The sequence below is a fragment of the Dama dama genome, chromosome 13 (assembly GCF_033118175.1).
Source record: "Dama dama isolate Ldn47 chromosome 13, ASM3311817v1, whole genome shotgun sequence".
In the NCBI taxonomy this organism is placed as follows: Eukaryota; Metazoa; Chordata; class Mammalia; order Artiodactyla; family Cervidae; genus Dama; species Dama dama.
In genome coordinates this window covers 37114000-37130156 of record NC_083693.1, presented here as the reverse complement: position 1 = coordinate 37130156, position 16157 = coordinate 37114000, and positions in this window count along the sequence as shown.

Below are 16157 nucleotides of genomic sequence, written 5' to 3'. Positions count from 1 at the left end.
TAGATATAAAGCTATCTCCATTTCATCAATTTGCATATATATATGTATATTTAATATATTAAATATACAGCTTTTGGCATACCAATCATACATCAGTAAAGTGGTTTAAAAAGAAAGAAAAGGCATGTTGTGTGGAGGTTCTTTTGCAGTGGTGCCACAAGCTCCAGTGTAAGGGATGTAGGCAGGATGTCCTGGCCCCCTCCTGCAGAAGGCCGCTGTGAGACCTGGGAGGAACCACGAGGCAGGAGAGAGCCACATAGAGAAGGCTGTGTATGCTTTGCTCTGCTGCTCACACTCACTCCCATATGCTCTGTTACACCAGGTATGTGTGTGCACACATATGTGCTTCCCCTCAACCTGTAGCCTACCTGCAGCGATGCAGGCCACAGCTCGGATGTACAGAGAAAACATTGTTTCTCGTTGTGTTTTCATAACTTCCCACCTTCCTCAAGTACCTCTTGGGGCAACAGAGCAAACACACCAACAGACCCAACTAAATGACCCATCAGGTTTAAAGCTCAGAGACAAACGGTTCTTTCATCTGTTGCTGGGCATGGGCCCACCTCCCGGTTCCATCTGTCCAAGTGTCTGAGTGTGAGACGGTCCTCCTCTGGGTCCCAGGGGCACTCCTGGCTGTGTGGTACTCCACTGAGCTCCCTAATGGCATGAGAGCTGAGGCCTGGGGGAGCCTGCAGGTTTCCACAGGGGAGGCATGGCCCCGATGGACCCAGCTTCTCCCCCATCTCTCTGACTGAGCTCCTCCAAGAGCCTACATTATCCTCCCTGTGACTCCTTCAGGGCCCCTGCAGCCTGGCCTCACCCCACCACCAAGACTCCAGGTGGCTGCCAGCTCAGGGCAGTGCTGGTGGGGACCGGCAAACTGTTCAGCTGAGCTCTGGGCTCGGGGCTCCTCAGGAAGCTGGGACCCCTCACGTGGGCTCATGGGACCCCACCCAGCAGTCCCCTTGTAGATCCCCCGTATTCTGCACCCCTTCCTGCTGGAGCTTGACACTCACACCACTGACCACGTGGCCAGACCCTTCTTGCTCTTTTGTAGCACCCTCCTTCAGAAAGGAGGAGCTCCCGTCACATCTTCTCTTTGCGAGATTCCTCTCACTGGACTGAAGAAAGCCCTGAGGCCCAGCAGAGACAGATGGAAGGACCCTCTTCTCTCATCACTCTGGGAGATGGTTTAAGTTCCAAGTCAGAACTAGGCCATTCAAATTGCCACTTAATGAGTCAACCAAATGCACAAAGCCGTATTTCAAGCCTAGCATCAAGCCAAAGAGGGTGCATGTGAGCTCTCTGCCCTGGCCAGTAAGCCTCTTGACTCTGCATCAAGATGAGAGAGGTTGAAATGAAATATGACTTAAGGATAAAATGCACTGGTTTTGTGTTTATAAAATACTGTTTCCATTACAACTGTTTTATAGGGTCTTGAAGGGGAAAACAAGACCAAGCAACAAAGAAATATATAATTCAGTAACTTTAATGGGGGCTTCCCAGGTGGCACTAATGTTAAAGAACCTGCCTGCCAATGCAGGAGACACAGGAGACGTGGGTTCGATCCCTCAGTTGGGAAGATCTCCTGAAGAAGGGCATGGAAATCCACTCTAGTATTCTTGCCTGGAGAATCCCATGGAGAGAGAAGCCTGTAAAGAGAACCATTGTTAACATAGGCTTTTGACATCCTAAATGAGGCATGACTCATATTTTGCATGTGACCTGTTCGTTTGACTATCTGCCTGTACAGCTAGAATCCTGGTTGTTAGTAGTCCATGCATTTGCCAGTTATTCTCCTGTCCTCTTTTCAGCCTCCCTCAGCTAATTTATGTTAACCTTCCCCCCAAAAGAGAGTACTTGAATGTCAGAGCAAGTGACTTGCATTCCAGGACACACTGTAACTTCCAGAGCACTGAGTCAGCAATCTAACGATTTAGCCTGCATCCGCCTGACAGCTGTTTATTTCTTTCAGTGTAATTTCAGAGAAAAATATCCAGAAGGGTTTTGCTGCCCTAGATCTATCAGGAAACATATTTAAGATATTCTGCAGTTTCATAATATGAAAAACTAAAACTAAATCATCCTATCATAAAAGGGTTATAATTTCAGGTATTGTTTATCTGAACTCAAGCAAAAAGGTGTTAAAAGCATGGAACAGAGACCTTGTAGAGATTCAATGAGATGACACATGGGAACAGCAGAAGGTGAGAAATGTTTCCAGTACTATTTTAAGGCAATTGGGGAATAAAAGAATTGGAAAGAACCTTTCAGTGTTAGCTGATTGAGATCCAAGGTTTCAGCACCTAGACAGGAGCTTCCTTCCTGAATTCTGGCAGGCATAATAGGGCTGCTCAGACATCAGAAAACCTTGGAATCACAGCCATTGACTGTAAGAAGAGTCAGGTCGGAAAGACTGATTCCTCAGGCTCAGACTGAAGTCAAGGACTTGAGCAGCAAGCCAGATAGGGACCAAAGGCCAGATCAGTCCCCTAAGAGGAAGACGGGACCAAATCAGCTTCCAGAAGCCAGGAGAGAGTGTGGTCAGCAGGTTGTACCCACATGGTGACTCTTACTGGTTCTCCTGATTCCAATTCTGCCCCTCCTCGGTGCTTCAGACTTAGAGCAAGTAGGTGGCACTTGTGGTATAGAACCTGCCTTCCAATGCCAGAGATGTAAGAGATGAGGGTTTGATCCCTGGGTCGGGAAGATCCCCTAGAGAAGGAAATGGCTACCCACTCCAGGATTCTTGCCTGGAGAATCTCATGGACAGAGGAGCCTGTCAGGCTACAGTCCATGGAATTTCAGAGTCAGACACGACTGAAGTGAGCTAGCATGCAGGAAGATAACTAAAACCAGAAATAGTCCAAAAGTCGACAAAAGAATGAAAATGATACACAACAAAATATCTACTTACTAAAAAAGAGGGGATAGAGGAGGAATAGAGCAACCAAGAGTCATATAGAAAACAAATGTCCAGATGGCAAAGATAACTTCCAACTAGATAAATTAAAACACCAAATGTGCATGGATTAAACACTCCAATCAAAATTCACAGATTGTCAGGCTGAATTTTTTAAAAAATCCACTAGACTCAAAGAGGTTGAAAGGATGGGAAAGATATATTATGCAAACAGTGACTGTAAGAGAGCCACAGTGGCGTATTAATACAAGACAAAATATGCTGAAGGAAAAACGCTATTAAACGCAGAGGGGCTTAACATTTAAAAAAACCAATGTCCATAGCTGACATTAGAGTTCATTTTTTGTGTCGTACAGTTCTGTGTGTTCTGACAAGTTCATTGTCTTGTATGCACCATTACAGTATGACATAGAATAGTTACACCACCCCAGAGAAGTCTAATACTTGGGACTTCCCTGGTGGTCCAATGGTGAAGACTTTGAGCTGCCAATGCAGGGAGTGCTGATTCAGTCCCTGGTTGGGGAACTGAGATATCACATGCTGTGTGGCCAAAAAATTTTCTTTATAAAACTCCAGTATTCCACCTATTAATCTCTCTCCCCTGTTCTGCTGAACTCCTGGCAATGACTGATCTTTTTACTGTCTCTCTCTATAGTTTCTAAGTCTTAGTTAAAAGCCTGTAACTTCCTGCTCTGTTCATCTATTGTTTTCTTGAGTTCTTTGATCATCCTTATGATCATCACCTTGAACTCTTTCTTAGGTAGACTGTCTCCACTTCATTTAGTTCTTCTGTGGCTTTATCTTGTTTCTTCATTTGGAATATACTCCTCTGTGCCTCTTTACCTAACTTGGTGTTTTTATGTCTATGTATCTTGTCTCTTGGTTGCATATATACTGTTCTTCCTTGCTTTATATAGATCAAATTTCTGGTCAATATCAATTTTCTTATCTCTGAAGATCTTTTTTTCTAACATCTTACAAAGTGTGTCTCCTAGTAATAAATTACCTGGATTTTTTGTCTTCTGAGAAACTTTCTTCCTTCCTTCACTTTTCAAGGATAGCTTCACTGGATATGACATTCCAGAATGGTATTGTTCTTCTTTCTGTACTTTAAATGTTTTACTCTGTTATCTTCTTGCTTACATGGGTTTTGAGAAAAAGCTAGATTAATTCTCATCTTTGTTCATCTACAGTTAAGAGTGTTTTGGGACTTCCCTGGTGGCCCAGTGGTGAGGACTCTGCACTTTCACTGCAGGGAGCATAGGTTTGTTCCCTGGTTGGGGAATTAAGATCCTACAAGATGCGTGGTGCAACCAAAAAACAGTATTTTCCCCTTGTCTCTGGTAATATTCTTTGTTCTGAAGTTCACTTTGTCTTATATAAATAAAGCCATTTTAGGGAAAGATGATTCCAAAGGCATTTAAACTGTTTTAAAGCACAGAGGAGAAAGGAAGCCTTCTTAATTTATTCTTGAGAAAGTACATTATGACTTCTAAAACCATCCTGCAGGTGGCTCCCATACAGATACACACACTCACAGAGCATCCCTATTTTAAAGTCTTATTTATGAACTTACTTATGAAGTTACACATCCCTGACACATACTTAAAGAGCATGTTTTACAAGAAACACACAATATTACTAAGCAAGGCTTAATTTAAGAATGAAAGAATCCTTTGATGTATGAACTTCATTAATTAATAAGTAATAATGAAAGCCTGATTTTTAAAAAATGAAAGCCTTACAATTATCTTAATTCTATGAAGCCATTTTTGGAAAATTTTGCATTACTGACAAGACTTTCAAAATACTGTAACAGAAAGAGAAGTTTGTTTTTAAATAGATAATACCAAGGTATGTTTAATGATAGAATGCTCTTTTTGTTTTTGAAAATATTTTGATTGGAAGACAGAATCCTGAGGGAGTGGTTTGTCCTGGAGTGCTCAACAAGAAAATTGTGACACCTAGTACAAAAACAAAGAGAAGTTTGGAAGGGGAAAAAAGGTGGGAGGGAAGCAGAATACAGTGTATATGTTTGAGCAAAATGGGTAGAAGCCTAAGACTCTTAGAGAAATCTGTCAGTGAGAAACTCCAAACTGTTACTGAAAGGTATGTGTGTGGGGTCCGGTTGCTCACCACTCAGAAGCCAGTAAATAGGCCAAGTTGATGGAAAGGAAAGTTTGCTTTATTTCAGATGCAGGCAACTGGTGGGGAGGGTTGGCAGACATCTGTCCAAAGGCCGACTCTCCCCCTCCCCTGACAAGCAGGGGGTGAGAGCTTTTATAAACAAGAGTAGGGGGAGGTTACATGCAGAAGCAGCACAGTCATCTCTAACAGTCATCTTCAGTTGGTCATCAGTGGTCTGACTAGCATCATCTTGGTTGTTTTAGGTACAGTTAATCTTCAGTTCCAGGGAGCACTTGTTCCCATTTCTCTGCGGTCAATTCTCAGAATTATGGCAGCTCAAGTCCTGGGTACAGTCTGATCATCATATAGTTAACTTCTCCACCTGGTGTTTTGGTATCCATAAGACAGCTCACAGGATATGGCTCAGAATACTATCTACAGCCCTTGATAAAGAACTAAAGGTCCTTGACTATGCTTAATGACTACATTATTACTATTTTTTCTCCTTAGACTGTTTTCCTTTGTTTCAGCATTTCTCACTTCTCTGATTAAATTTATTCTTTGACTAAAGTTTTCCACAGGCAAAAGGAAGGCAGAGAACATGGTGGTGGGGGCAAGGACCATATAGTCCTGCTTCATTTCAAAACTGGTGAGTTGACCATGTGTGAGCTCAGTAGCTTTCATCGTATCCAATGCTTTGCATCCCCATGGACTGTAGCCCACCAGGCTTCTCTGTCCATGGAATTCTTCAGGCAACAATACTGGAGTGGCTTGCCATGCCCTCCTCCAGGGGATCTTCCTGACCCAGGGATGGAATCCACATCTCTTATGTCTCCTGCATTGGCAGGCAGATTCTTTACCACTAGTGCCACCTGGGAAGCATGAATTGACCAAAGAACTTTAATGTCCAGTTTACTGTTGGTGTAGCAGCAGGAAAGCTGCACCCTTCCCCCACCCCCATGGAAAAGTCTGCTGGGAGGGGCTTTAGTGGTTTGTTGTTCAGTCACTCAGTTGTGTCCAACTCTTTGCAACCCCGTGGACTGCAGCACTCCAGGCTTTCCTGTCCTTTACCATCTCCCAAGGTTTGCTCTAACTCATGCCCATTGAGTTGATGATTGCCATCCAACCATCTCATCCTCTGCCGCCCCCTTCTCCTCCTGTCATCAGCCCTTCCCAGCATCAAGATCTTTTCCAATGAGTCAGCTCTTTGCCTCAGGTGGCCAAAGTACTGGAGCTTTAGCTTCAACATCAGTACTTCCAATGACTATTCAGGGTTGATTGACAGGTTTGATCTCCTTGCTGTCCAAGGGACTCTCAAGAGTCTTCTCCAGCCCACAGTTCGAAAGCATCAATTCTCTGGTGTTCAGCCTTCTTTATGGTCCAACTCTTAGATCTGTATGTGACTATGGGAAAACCATAGCTTTGACTCTACAGACCTTTGTTGGAAAAGTGATGTCTCTGCTTTTTAATACGTTGTCTGGGTTTGTCATAACTTTTCTTTCAAGGAGCAACCGTCTTTTAACTGACAGCTGCAGTCACTGTCCACAGTGATTTTGGAGGCCAGGAAGATAAAGTTGAAACCAGATTAAAACAGTAGATGGAGTTTTCATCTGGCTGAGGGAACAGAGAGCAGACTGTGGTGAGGGTCAGGGAACAAATGAGCTCAACAATTCAGCCAGAGAAGAGAATCAGGACTTGACTGTGGGACAGACAGAAACCGTGGAAACAGGGTTGGGCTTCCCTTCAGGTGTGCAATGGGATTTAGGTTGATTTTGTGATAAATCTCAAAAGACAGAGTGACCTCAACTGAAATCTGCATTATGTTAAGATTAAACATGATCTATTTGTGATTCTTCCCATGTTAAAATACACAAGCACATTCAGATTTAGTGTATTAACTTCAGACGGACTAAAGATTAGAGTTCTACAGTGAGAATCTGTAAAAAGGAAACAGGGGTAAATATTTTGAATAATTTGGCTAAAAAGTTTGTTCATGTTTTCCCATAACATCTTATGGAAAAAAAGCCAAATGAACTTTTGGCTATCAACTGCAAATTGGCGCTTGCCAAGGGCATTTGCCATCTGCCTCTGCAGAGACTGAACCCTGTGCTGTTGGAACTGTTGACCTTCAACACCCCAGAGAGTTCAGGATGGAGTGAGGCACTCTGTGCTCTAGGGAAACTGGTGGAACAGGTCTTTAATTTTCAGAAACGGACTGCATGACCCCAATCCTTGCATCTCTTCATATCTAAAAAAGCACTAAATCCCTTATGGTGACATCAGCTCCTCGTGACTAACAGAAAACCTTTTGTAAAGTAAGCACTTGATTGCATTGAACTCCCCCTTCACCAAAATCTTATATATTGAGCTTCCCCCACTGCCTCTGTGGAGCCTCTCAGAGCCATCTGAGGTGCTGTCCTCCAGGCTGCTGTTCTCATTTTGCCCCAAATAAAGCTTTTAACTCACAGCTCTCACACTGTGTGTCTTCTTTAAGTTGACATGGCCAACCCAATATATTATAGGTAAGAAGTTTCCAAGGGTGACATCAGACTCAAGAAGCCAAGTAGGAAAAGACTGATACATCCAAGGACAGAAAAAATGAAGCTCCTTTGCACAGGAAGAGAAAAATACAGTAAAAACTATAAAAGATAAATTTGGACAAAAAACTGGTGATATAGGATAGTCAATTGTTACATGTTCCTAATAAACAAAGTGTTTTAAGTCTGCAAGAAAAGAATAAACATCCCAATAGAAAAACAGGCAAACTTCTCATATAAGAAGAAACACAAAACACAAATGTAAATACATGGAAAGATTCTTAATTTCATTTTAAGGTGGGAGATGAAAAACAGAAATAATAAGGGTTGATGCCAAGGCTTTAAAACTTCATTATACCCGCTGTTTGTTGGTGAGGATGAGGGAAAATAGTCACTCCTGTGTATCATTCATTGGAAAGTATGTCAGAATGACCTTCATGGAGGAGAGTTTTCCTTCTCACGAAAGCATGTAGAGGGGCAGGATGGTTCCGGTGCGCAGGGACAGGACAGGGGTGTGTTATGTGATCGGTCAGGCTCTGGAACTAGCCTGCCAGGGGTCAGAGGTCACCTCAGCAAGTCTCCAGCTGTCTGACTGTGACAAGTGACCTTAGCCTACCTGGGCCTCATCTGTGAGGTAGAGTTCACGATAATTAGGTGTACTTGCATTCCTGAAAGTTGTGTAGAGTCCAGGCCCTCGCCACTCAAAAGCCAATAAACAGCCCAGGTTGGTGGAAAAGAAAGTTTGCTTTATTTAAATGCTAGCAACTGAGGTGGGGAAAGGCGGACATCTGTCCAAAGGCTGACTCCCTCATTGACAATCTGGGGTCAAGAGCTTGTATAGGCTGAGGGAGTGGGCTCCATGCAGAAACAGCACAGGCAGCTCTGACAGTCATCTTGAAGTTGGTCATCATTGGTCTGACCAGCGTCATCCTGGTTGTTTCAGGTAGTTATCTTCAGTTCCAAGGTCAGTTTGTTTCCATTTCTTTGAGGCCAGTTCTTGCTATTGTGACAGCTTATATCATGGCTACAATCTGGTCATCATGTAGTTCACTTCTCCACCTGGTGGGGCTTTCAGTATTACAAGACAGCTCACAGGATATGGCTCAGAATATTATCTATAGCCCTTGAGGAGAAATAAAAGGTCCTTGACTGTGCTTATTATTATTTGGTCTCCTTTGATTGTTTTCCTTTGTTTCTTCATGTTCTCATTTCTCTGATTAAACTTACTCTTTGACTAAAGTTTTTGAAAGACAAAAGGCAGGCAGAGGACATGGGGGGATGGACCATAGGGTCCTGATCCGTTTCATCTGTACAGATTAGAAGAAGGCTCGGCACACAGGAGGCAGTCATCACAACATTGCTGTAAAGAGACCGTCCCACTGCTTCTCAGCTGTGAGCTGCTGAAGACAAGTGCAGCACGGCAGCTTCACGGGCACCGTATCCCATTCTCGGATGGAGCAAACCAACTCTGACCGGAAGGGCTATGTGCACTCCATTAAAGCCTGGATATCACAGCTTCCCACATCACTTCCTTTTCATGGCAGGATTCTAGTAAGAATTCTTATCTGGGAGTAAGACAAGTGGCAATTACAAAGACAGGTATCTTCTTACATGGTGGCCACGGAGAGCTAGGCTCTTATACTTCCTGCCTTAGAGCTGGGTTTCTCAACAGTGGCACTGTTGACCTTTAGGAAGGGATTGTTTTTTTATTGGGGTGGGGGGGTGGCTGCCTGTCCTATCCATTTTAACATGCCTTACTTATTTATTTGGCTGTGCCAGGTCTTAGTTGGGACACTTGGGATCTATAATTATGGCACGTGGGATCTGGTTCCTCAACCAGGAAGTGAACCTGGGCCCTTGAATTGGGAGCACAGAGTCTTAGCCACTGGACCACCAGGGAAGCCCCCATTTTAGCTTGTTTAGCAGTACCCTTGTAATAACCACTAAATACCTGTAGCACCCACCCCCAAGTCCTGACAACCAAAAATGCCTGTGGATATTGTCAGAGGTCCCTCTGTGAGGGCTGTGAAATCACCCTTGGTTGAGGACCACTGCTTCAGAGGCTGGTAACAGAAGAAAGGGCCTGCCGCCCCCATGCACAGTCACTACAATGACCCTCCCAATGGAGGCAGTAACTGTAGAGACATCCTTCCTAAGGATGCATGCAGACTGCACTGCCTCTGATAATTTATGTTTGGTGTGTGTGTGTGTGATTATCTGACCCAGCAATCACCCTCTGGACCCTGGATGAATACGTAAGCATAGCATCCACTTAATCTGCAGCAAAGCCCTTGAAAGTGTTCAGATTTGGAGTCCCCAAGCCCCTTCACACTCTCATGCTTCTGAAAGTCCACTTTTTAAAATTTCATTTTTTTTTCCAAATCACCAATATATTCACATGGTTCAAAAATTTAAAGGTATAGGGACTCCCCTGGTGGTCCAGTGAGTAAGACTCCACACTTTCAATGCAGGGGGTAAGCTTGATTCCTGGTCAGGGAACTAAGATCCCACAAGCTATGTGGCCAAAACAAAATTTCTTTTAAGGTATAAATAAGTGTAGAGTGAAAAGTTCACCTCTTCTTGTCTCCAGACACCTGGATGTTTCCCATCTAAATGTATTTTATGAGTACATGACTATATATATATTTCTCTCTCTTTCTCTCCATCTTTATCTTTTTTAACAAAAATTGTCAGCCTTCTGTATATACCATCCTGCACCTTCCTCCTTCTGCACCTTCTGTGCTTACACAGCACTCATTCACTGCTTCCTCCTTGCTAACAGAGCTCCAATTTTGTGTGGTTATTTTCCCCAACCCCACCCATGGGACCCCTCATGTGCCTTAGTGAAGGTAAGACCTCAGACCTGGGAGGTGGTTGGTCATAGAATGACCCATATTCATGGCCCTAACTCAGTTCAGAAATTGGCATGAGACCCAAATCGGATCAGTGACCAAGCTGAGAAGTTTGCTGCGCCCTCCAGAAAAGACCTTAATTTTCTTTTTTCATTTCTTTTGTTAAAAAATATATTTATTTATTTTTGTCTGGATACATCTTTTTTAAAATTTTATTTTATTGTAGTTGATTTAAAATGTAGTGTTAGTTTCAGGTATATAACAAGCACAGTGATTCAGTTATACATATAGATACATCTATTCTTTTTCAGATTCTTTTCCCATAATAAGTTATCAGAAAATATTGAGTATAGTTTCCTGTGCTGTACAGTAGGTCCTTGTTGGTTATCTTTTTTATATGTAGTAGGGTCTGTCTGTTAATCCCAAATTTCTAATTTACCGCTCTCCCACCCTTTCCCTGTTTGTTTTCTATGTCTGTGGGCCTGTTTCTATTTTGTAGATAAGTTCATTTATACTCTTTTTTTTTAAAGATTCTATGTATAAATGGTATCATATGATATTTGTCTTTCTCTGTCTGACTGACTTCACTTAGTATGATCATCTCTAGGCTCATCCATGTTGCTGCGAATAGCATTATTTTTTATGGTCAAGTAATATTCCATCACATATATGTACTACATCTTTATCAAGTCATCTGTCAGTAGACATTTAGGTTGCTTCCATGTCCTGGCTGTTCTAAACAATGCTGCAGTGAACATTGGGGTATATATACATTCTCAAATTATGGTTTGCCAGGAGTAAGATTGCTGGATCATATGGTAGTTCTATTTTTTAATTTTTCAAGGAACCTCCATTCTGTTCTCCATAGTGGCTGCACCAATTTACACATCCTCTCCAGCATTTGTTATTTGTAGACTTTTTGATGATGACCATTCAGACCTGTGTGAGATGAAACCTCATTGTAATTGTTTTATTTCTAATCAGGGATTTTCCTAGTCTAAAGAAAATCCTACTGGCACTTCCCTGGTGGTCCAGTGGTTAAGACTGTATTTCCAATGTAGGGCACCAAGGTTTGATCCCTGGTCAGGGAACTAGATCCCACACGCTGCAATGAAGATGGAAGATCCTGTGTGCCACAACTAAGACCTGGAGCAACCAAATAAATAAATAAAAAAATTTTTCCATTGTTGCCCTGTAAGTAAATTCTTCAATACCATTTTTCTAGATTCTGTATTTATGAGTTAGAATATGGTATAGATCTTTCTCTTTCTGACTCACTTCACTCTGCATAATAAGTTCTAGGTTCATCCACCTCATTAGAACTGACTCAAATGTGTTCTTTTTTATGGTTGAGTAATATTCCATTGTGTATATGTACCACAACTTCCTTATCCATTCATCTGATGATGGACATCTAGGTTGCTTCCATGTTCTAACTATTGTAAATAGTGCTGCAATGAACAATGGGATACATATTTCTCTTTCAATTTTGGTTTCCTCAGGGTATATGCCTAGGAGTGGGATTGCTGGGTCATATGGTAGTTTTATTCCTAGTTTTTTAAGGAATCTCCATACCATCTTCCATAGTGGCTGTATCACTTTACATTCCCACCAACAGTGCAAGAGTGTTCCCTTTTCTCCACACCCTCTCCAGCATTTATTGTTTGTAGACATTTTGATGAGGGCCATTCTGACTGGTGTGATGTGATATCTCATTGTAGTTTTGATTTGCATTTCTCTAATCTTGACCAATGTTGACCATCTTTTCATGTGTTACTTTCAGGACAACAATGGAAAAACAGACATAGAGAATAGACTTATGGACATGGGGAGAGCGGAGGAGAGGGTGAGATGTATGAAGAGAGTAACATGGAAACTTACACTACCATATGTAAAATAGATAGCCAACAGGAATTTTTTTGTATGGCTCAGGAAACTCAAACAGGGGCTCTGTATCAACCTAGAGAGGTGGGATGGGGAGGGAGATGGGAGGGAGGTTCAAAAGGGAGGGGATATATGTATACTTATGGATGATTCATGTTGATTCATGATTCGCGACAGAACACAGCAAAATTCTGTAAAGCAATTATCCTTCAATAAAAAATAAATGAATTTAAAAAAAGAAAAAAATATTTTTTTAAAAAAGAAAGAAAATCTATTATAACACTGATCCACCCCTGTTTTCTGCCATCTGCAACAACAAACATCCAAAAGGCCCCAAGACCACAAGTGTCCAAAGGGAAGAAATGAATGGAGGGATTGTCCTCCTGGCGGCCAGCAGGGCTCCGGCATGAAAGGCCACTTGTGCTGGCCCCATTCATGGCCAGCTGACTCTGTTGCACACCCTTAGGATCAGTAGCTCTCAAATCAGCTCCTCTCTGCTACGGGCTCAGTAGGGAACTGGGTGAATTCAACATCCAGAGACACCTGGGTACCATCTGCCTGGGCCCCAGTGCATGTCACGTCTTTCCTGATTGTACTGACTGAACTCGGGTTTGCCTTGAAGTTTGTAAACATTTTGAAGGTTGTCAACAAAGACAATGATGGGCAATCCTAGCAAATTCAGGTTTGTTCTTTTTTCCTTCAAGTCTCAGATCTTAGCTTCTTAGCAGAGTAGATTTCCAGGCCTATTTAGATGAATAATGGGTTTGTTTTTTTTAAAGGTCATCCTTAAAAAAATTATTTATTTATTTTTGGCTGTGCTGGGTCTTTGTTGCTGTGCAGGCTTTCTCTAGTTGTGGCAAGTGGGGTCTACTCTCTAGTTGTGGCATGCAGGCTTCTCACTGCAGTGGCTTCTCATTGCAGAGCACAGGCTCTAGGGCACGCAGGCTTCAGTATTATGATGCATAGGGTTAGTTGACCCTTGGCATGTGGGATTTTCCTGGATCAGGGATCAAACTAGAGTCCTTTGCATCGGCAGATAGATTCTTAACCACTGGCCACCAGGGAAGCCCAGAAAGGTCATTTCTTTATTATTATTATGGTAAAATCCACATAGAAAAACTTTCCATTTCAGTCATTTTAATGTGTATGATTTGGAGGCATTTAGTCCTATCACATTGTTGAACAACCATTGCCACTAGTTTCAGAATCAATTTTTTTTTCAGAATAAATTTTGAAAAAGATTTCTACAATTCCAACAGTCTTCTACCCTCTATTACATATTTAGCAAAATTAGTTTTTTTCTCACTTTTTTGTGTTCAACTAGGATACATCTGAGTTACCTAATTTTGAAGATCTTCTTATGCTAGTTATGCACTAAATATGAAAGGTGAATGTAGAGAGAATATCTGGAACTATCTTCAAACTGTTAGTAAGTGTATCCAAATGGGTCATTTTTCATTTCATTGATAGTCCACATTATTTCTTTCTTTAGAAAATATATTTTATTTTTAATTGGAGGATAATTGCTTTACAGTATTGTGTTGGTTTCTGCCGTCCATCAACATGAATCAGCCATAGGTATATGTATCCCCTCCCTCTTGAACCTCCCTCCCAACTCCCACCCCTCTAGGTTGTCACAGAGCACTGGATATTTCTTTATTATTACATACACACATTGTTTTTCCCTATATATAGCCTTTTCACAAAGTCTGAAAAAAACTGAGCAAGTACAATGCAGACAGAAGGGGAAAGTCATTAATTATATATGTTATTCTTCATAAATTCAAAGCAACGCTCCCACTTACTTTACTGTTGTAAAGGACATTATAGGGCATGAATATTTTTAAAGTCCTTAACTGGGTAGTGAGATAAATACTTTTCTCCTTTCATATAACCTCAAATATATTTCTATTTATAAAACAAACACATACACACATACATTTTTAAAGCTGTCTGACTTTATGAGGAGGCCAATGCTTGGAGGCAAAGACCAAAATATGAGCACCAACATCTGTTGTCAGGAAAATGTAGGGTTGTTGTCTTAACACCACAGGACATGATTAAGGCTTTCTGTGATCCCTGGTTGGGGGCTGATATGACTGTGATTAAATTCTTGTTCTTTTTATTGGTCATGGATCTTCTTTATTCTCATCTTTCTCCAGTCACCTTCCCCGACTAGTGAAAGCTTCACCCTGATTTTGAAATGGAGCAGGATTCTATGATCCTTGTCCCCCTACCGTGTCTTCTGCCTGCCTTTTGCCTGTGGAACACTTTAGTCAAAGAATAAATTTAATCAGAGAAGTGAGAAATGCTGAAACAAAGGAAAACAGTCTAAAGAGAAAAAATAGTAATAATGTAGTCATTAAGCATAGTCAAGGACCTTTAGTTCTTTATCAAGGGCTGTAGATAGTATTCTGAGCCATATCCTGTGAGCTGTCTTATGGATACCAAAACACCAGGTGGAGAAGTTAACTATATGATGATCAGACTGTACCCAGGACTTGAGCTGCCATAATTCTGAGAATTGACTGCAGAGAAATGGGAACAAGTGCTCCCCAGAACTGAAGATTAACTGTACCTAAAACAACCAAAATAATGCCAGTCAGATCACTGATGACCAACTGAAGATGACTGTTAGAGATGACTATGTTGTTTCTGCATCTAACACCGCACCCCCACTCTGTCCATAAATACTCTTGCCTGCTGCTTGTCAGGAGGGTGGGGAGAGTCTTTGGACAGATACCTGCCACCCTCCCACCCAGCTGCCAGCATCTGAAATGAAGCAAATTTTCCTTTTGACAAACCTGGCCTGCGTATTGACTTGAGCGGTGAGCAGCTGGACCTCCCACACATACCTTTCAGTAACAGATTTTGGCACCCAGCATGGGGCTGGCTACGGCTGACTCTTGAGCTTTCATGGCACCTGGCTCTCCTGAATCTTCCAGGGGAGAGTTGTGTCTTTGACAATGTATTAGCCTGCTACTGTAAGCTAGCTAACCCTAGGTAGGAGATTTGGGGGATGTTCCTAGCAGTTGCTGAAACCATTTGTTTTGAGGATCCTCCCTGTTTTTCCCCTGCTTGGCCCTGGTTGTCAACTTACACTTTTCTTGGTGGAATGGAAACTTGCATTTGGGATGAGCTGACGAGCTCCAAGACAGGGTAAGTCCACCAGTGTGCATACGGACAACCTTCCCATTTGTGAATGCTAGTGCTATTTGGACGTTCTTGCCTGTTGATTCTGATGAATGTCTGATGTTGAGAACTGCTTGAGACACGAGGTGCTGTTTGGGCACTTTGCCAGTTGGTTCTGACATGTGTCTGATGTTAAGGATTGTTTATGAGCACTGACTGCTACTTGGGCATTTTTGCCAATTGGTTCTGATGTCTGCCTGCCACTGAGGACTGTTTGTGAGCATGAAGTGCTTTGGGGCATTCTTTGCAATTGGTTCTGACATCTGACTATTGTTGAGGACCATTTATGACCAATGAGTGTCATTTGGGTATTTTGCAATTGGTTCTAACATTTGACTACCACTGAGGACGATTTGTATCAGGAAAATGTTTGTTTGGGACTCTGTACTAGTCATCCTTGGCATACACTTGGGCCCCAAGTAGGAGAGGGTTTATGACATATCTGTCATTTGGTGTGTGGGTATGTATTCCATTTGCATGATTGGTACTCTTATTGTCTTATGTAAAATGGGAAATTCAGGGTCAGTTCATTACGAAAAATCTTCAGTTCAGTTAAGTCGCTCAGTCGTGTCCGACTCTTTGCGACACCATGAATCACAGCACGCCACGCCTTCCTGTCCATCACCAACTCCCGGAGTTTAC